General features: G+C 42.7%; 1 long non-coding RNA gene across 1 annotated transcript in view; it reads left to right on the top strand.

Annotated features, from left to right (window-relative positions):
• Positions 1 to 280: 280 nt before the first annotated feature.
• The window catches only part of LOC111501729 (uncharacterized), a 28,222-nt gene continuing 22,502 nt past the window's right edge, over positions 281 to 6,000 (top strand). The window contains exon 1 of the long non-coding RNA XR_013101425.1: positions 281 to 337. This is a non-coding gene — a long non-coding RNA (uncharacterized LOC111501729). The remainder of the gene's footprint in view (positions 338 to 6,000) is intronic.

Raw genomic sequence — 6,000 nt, 5'->3', positions numbered from 1 at the left:
GCACTGCTGCAGGGTGGAGGGTCTCTCTTTCTGTCCTTCTCCTCTCCTCGCTCTTTCTCTAGGTTGGTGGGACCCAGCGGCGGTGCTGCACTAAAGCGTCTGTTTAACAGGGAAGCCAGCTCTCCTTCATGTGGCTTGAGTGGAATGAGAGCCGCTGCCGCAGCAGAAGGAGCTGCTTCAGCGAGCTGTAATATGAGTCAGAAAACAACACCAGGCACCTCCAGCCATGCTCTCTCACTGTGTGTCTGTGTGTGCTTGCACCAACCGGTATTCTGTGTACTGTACCTGTCAGCGCTAACTCAACTGTGTGTGGGTGTGCAGTGTAAACTCCATGCAGGTGAGCCTGTGTTGGTCTTGCGGTATGTGTATAGCCATGCATTTGTGTGTGCTTGAGATAAGATGTATGCCGGTGATCAACGATTCCCTGGCAGGAAATGTGTCACACACACACACATATGCACGCAGTGTGTGTCTGAGTGTATTTGCATTGGAGAGTGGGGATGTTTAGGCAGGACCCAGCACTGTGGGACAGACCTTCAAAGGGTAGTCTGAAGGTTAAGAATAAGATTAGGGTTAGTGTTGGGGTTAGATATTTAGTGATGATGGTTAAGGTTGGGGAATGTGTAGTGCAAATAAGTGTCAGATGAGTAGAAATATATAGGCATGGAGCCTAATGGACATGACTGTGACAGCTGATAAGAGTACGTGTTGGGTAAACGTGTGCTTTATGGATTGCTAGAACATTTTGTTCTTTGAGTACACTCAGTGCTGTGGGAGTGACTCAAATGCAGGATTACATTTCTCAGTATTACATCATAACTCATTTAAAGGACATTAAGCTCATAATGTTGCTGAATATCTTCAAGATATTTAATGTTAAGAATGTTATGTTATCTGCTGCTGCATTCTAGTCATTGTGGCTCACACTTGTTGAAGTACTTGCCAGGTACCCAGCTGTGATTCAGTTTAATTTATGGTTAGCCACATACAGAGTGTGTAGGTGCTGTTTTTTTCCCATGGTGTGTACAAATTTGTGCTTGTGCTATAGTCAAGTCACAAACGTAAGTAATTATAGACCTGAAGACTTTAAAAAGCAAACAAACAAACAAACAAAAAAAAAAAAACAGAAGAAGAATCAGAAAACAGGTAGACTTTAAGCTATGGTTTATCCACACCCATGGATGACACACATGACTGCAGGAAACAGCCAAGTCACAAGCTTCTCACCTCGTAGGCACGACTGCATGTGTTGAAAATGCTTATTGTGAAAATGAATCTGTGCTGATTGTAATGTTTCTGCAGTTATCATTCCCAAACATACTGCAGAAGTCAGTGACATTCCCAACAAGATGTTGAAACTCTTCTCACTGTAACTCACTGCACGTGGATGTTTGTACAGGACAACACGGCTTTATATTTAAACACATTGGATAACTGTTTTAGAAAATGAAAAATAGCCATAAAGGAGACAAATTAGAAAAAACAAAATTCAAATTTCCAAAAATTCAAATGTCCTTAATGTATTTTTTGCCTGTGGATGTGGAGGTAGCTTATTCCAGTGGTTCCAAAGGAGTTCCAAAAGTTGGACACCCCTGCCTTAGATAGATAGATGGATAGACTGTTTGATGAGTTGCACCTTTTTAGACCATAAATACATTAAATGAATTCAAAATCGTCATTTTTTCTTTGGTGAAACTGATCCCTGATAGAGACTGAAGACGTCACTTGGATGAGTTACAAAATGTTTCTCCCACTGAAAACGTTACATCCAGATCAACAGAATCAACTTTTTTGGGAAACCTGACTTCTGGGAATGTCAGTCGGTCCCAACTAATCATTATATATTTTGTCATAAGCAGTATATTATAAGATTATCATACCATATGTGTATTACCTAAAAACTTGGTACTTGGTTAATTCAAAGTTTAGCTGATTTTCTCCCTTTAAAAACATTAATGAAACATATTACAGTAGATCATCAAAAAAACAAAAAGAATATCTTCATAACTCAATAGGAATGTGAGGAAAGTGGTCCTGTAACCAATAATTGCTAAGTGGGTTAGTTGGTAAACTTTTATTGTGTCTATATTGCACAGTGTTGCAACATGAATTCTTGTTGGGGCTGATGTGACTGATCCCAATGACAGATTTTAAGCTCAGAGGTGGAGAAGTTGAGCCACAAGTTTTCTTTCAATTAAAAAGCAAAACAATAAAAAAAAACACCAAAATGAAAGTCAGTAGAAGCAGGACAGGATGTGTGTGTGTGAAGGAGATGGAGACAGGTGTAATGGTAAACATGGAAGTAATAAGTGATTGTAATAAGTTTAAATACCTGGGATCATCCATCCAAAGCAACAGATGCAAGAGTGGTGAATAAGACAGTGAATGCAGGGTGGAGTGGACGGAGAGGAGTGTCCCTGCTGTGATCCGGAGATGGTGGCACTGACAAAAAGGTAGGAGGCCGAGCTGAAGAGGTTAACATCTTTATTGGGAGTGACCAGGATGGACAAAATTAGAAATGAATACATCACAGGGGCAACTCTGAGCGCTTTGAAGGCAAAGTTAGAGAGGAAAGGCTGAGAAGGTTCAGAGGGATGGAGGGATGGAGATGCCAGACGGGAGGAAAAGTGGAAGACAACAGAGAAGATTCATGGATGTAGGGAAGGAGGAGATGCAGAGGGTTGTTGTGAAAGAAGTGGATGCTGGACATAGAATGAATCTACACGGATGCTGTGGCAGCTCCTATAGGGAGCAGCCAAAAGATACAACAGCAGATACCAAAGACACCAAAGCATCTCTGCTCTGTCAGAAGTACAGCCTTCATTGTCCCACAGCAGTGACGACACCAGCAAAGCGCACTTAACTGCATTCTCACAGACTGCTTTGGATGTTTCTCCCAGGTCAGCACATATTGACATACAAAGTGTCAATATGTGATGACCTAGTAGTGAGACTGAGTTGAAGTGGCAGATTAACTACAACAAAACTACACACAGGCACCTACATGATACCTTATCATTGTCTACATGGGTATGCCAACAGTTCCTCTGTGTTCTGTATAAACATGATATCCCAGGTTTAAAAAAAGCCCTGTAACCAGAATGCCCATGTCCATGAGAGCACCCTGTTATTCTCAGGGACTAATAGGATTGCTACTGGCTCCAGGCTTGCATTACACCTTCTAACCTCTGTACCCCTCCTTGCTGCCTTGTTTTGAAATTGTAGCCTCGGTTATCTAGTGGTAAAATGAGCTTTTAAAGCCCTATGAGAATAATTAATTTAACTAGTCACAGCAGAAGGGGATTGGCTAAATGCAATGGGGGCAAACTCTTAATAAGGCGCCCTGGTTCCAGGGCTGGAGGAATTAGGAGAGCATTTAAGTCCAGTGGCTTCTTTGTCTTCAGTGAGGTGCGCACTTTGGAAAGTCCCACCATTCCCTTGCTGCTGTATCTCTTTCAGATTAAAGAAATTCCTGCAGTTCTCCTCACCTTCACGTTTTCCTGTCAAGTTGTTGTCAGAACGAGGACCTGGTCAAGACCATTTCAGTACAGAAGCATTAGTAAGGGCTGTCACACTCACATGTTCCCAGGCAGAAGCTATCAGCAGCTGGTGTGAAGGAATCCAACTCCAGTGGCAGTGACCCCCAAGATTTACTCTCCCTCTTTCTCCTCCTCCCTCTCCTCCTCATGCGCCTCTTCTTCTTCTTCTTTCCTTTCTTTACCCTCTTCATCATATCACCCTTACGCTGCCTCCCCCAGAGAGACAGCTGCAGAACACATTACATTATTGTGTGTGTGTTTTGGGGGGTTTGCAAGAAAAGATTTTTAAAAAGTCGCGAGGACACAAAGAATTAATGGAAAGAGTGTGAGAGGCAAGGAGAAACAGCATTCGACACAGTGGCAGGATAAGGCACCTTGAACTTTTGCTGACACATACGAACGTGTTGCTGCAGTCTGCTCTCAAAAACATTTGGATCTGGTTTGAAAACAACCCCTATATAGCCTCTTCAACATATGTCCGCCAGATTTACATCACTTGGGTAATGTGTAATTGTGTGTGTGTCTGTGGGGATGGGGGAGAGTAAAGAGGATGGAGGGTCCTTTTGTGCTCGTTCAAAAGGACAGTCCTTCCTATGCATATGAACATTTGACCGATCCTTCCCTTCCTGTGCATTGAGCAGTACGGGTGGTGGGCTGATTCAAGCCCAGTGCTAGTCTTTATGGTTATTTCACCGCAAATCTGAAGGGTCATTTCACCCACAAATTTAAATCATGCATTTCTTGGACGAGCATAAATCTTTTCATGTTCACTTGTCATTGTGTTTGAAATGTTGAAGTCGGCTGTATTAGTTCTACCCCGTCAGAATCAAAGCTCTCTCCTCAAATCATCTACATTATTGTGGTCAGGAAAGCTGGACAACTCGCTTTTAATTCATGCCAAAAACCCCTGAGAAAAAGTTTGTTGGTTAATGTTTTCATGATCTCACATGTTCTCACAGTCGAGCAGATTTTGGCGCTGCAATGACTTTGCCCCCTCTGAAGGGGCTTCCATCAGTCCTGATGCATTTAGTCAGGTGATAATCTCTGCTTGTTCCCAGAAATGCACATTTCTGACCACAACCCCGTGTTGCTTGCAGTAAAACTATCATTGTGTCATTTGCGTCATTATATAAGTGTTTCCATGTCATGAAGCAACTAATGAACAACCCAAAGTTTTTTTTAATTATTATGTAGTGTGGGATGAAGGTTTTTGAGGAAAGATTCTTCTTTCTGAATGGCTAAATATACTGTCTGTCTTTGAACAATAAAATGTAATATTTTTCATCTTTGTGAGGTATACTGGAAAGTTCAATAAAATCACAAAGACTAGGTGCAGCTGAAAGCAAGAAAAAGAAGAGTTTGAAACCTGATTCAACCCCTTCGGATTCTAATTAGGTGCTGAAAAGCTATAAATTCATCCACCTCTTCTGGATGCACATATATACCAACCAGGCATAACATTGTAACTACCTGCCTGATCATGTTGTTTCCCTTTGTATTCAAAAAAAGCAGTGACCCATCAAGACTCCACTAGACCCCTGAAGGTGTTCTGCGGTATCTGGCACCAAGATATTAGTAACAGATCATTTAAGTCCTGTAAGTTGTGAGTTGAGCCACCATGGATTGGACTTCTTTGTCCCACAGATGTTCAATTGGATTGAGATTTGGGAAATATGAAGCTCAAGTCAACACCTCAAACTCCAGCGCTAGCTCAACTGTGGCTGAGGAATACTGTTTCCATCAAAGGGTGTATATGGTCTGCAGGAATGCTTAGGTGGCTGGTACGTGGCAATGTTGAGTAGCAGAAAACTGGCCAAAAGCATCATTACTGTTCTTCCTTGGAACACTTGATAGATGCTGACCACTGCAGACAGGGAACACCTCAGAAGAACTGTAGTTTTGAAACCAGTTTTTCTGCTCGTAGCATATCAGTTTTAAGGTAAAAAATGTTTACATGCTCCCTAATATATCCCACCTACCAACAGGTGCCATGATGAAGACATAATCAGTGTTATTCACTTCACCTGTCAGTGGTCATAATGTTGTAGCTGATCGGTGTATGCATTACACAAGAGTCATACCAGGCGTGTGTCAGTGGGTTTTGTCCACACACAGCTTCAGCTGTGACGATGATATTCCTGATCCCGACTTTCTGACTCTTTGGTTCAGTAGAAAATAGACCAGCATATTGTCCGGGGCGATCGTGGCTCAAGAGTTGGCAGTTCGTCTTGTAATTGGAAGGTTGCCGGTTCGAGACCCGGCTCGGACAGTGTTGGTCGTTGTGTCCTTGGGCAAGACACTTCACCTGCCGCCTACTGGTGATAGTCAGAGGGGCTGATGGCGCGATATGGCAGCCTCGCTTCTGTCAGTCTGCCCCAGGGCAGCTGTGGCTACAACTGTAGCTGCCTCCACCAGTGTGTGAATGTGAGAGTGAATGAATAGTGGAATTGTAAAGCACTTT

This window comes from Maylandia zebra, linkage group LG13, assembly GCF_041146795.1.
Source record: "Maylandia zebra isolate NMK-2024a linkage group LG13, Mzebra_GT3a, whole genome shotgun sequence".
Taxonomy (NCBI): Eukaryota; Metazoa; Chordata; class Actinopteri; order Cichliformes; family Cichlidae; genus Maylandia; species Maylandia zebra.
This window is presented reverse-complemented; position numbering and strand designations above follow the sequence as displayed.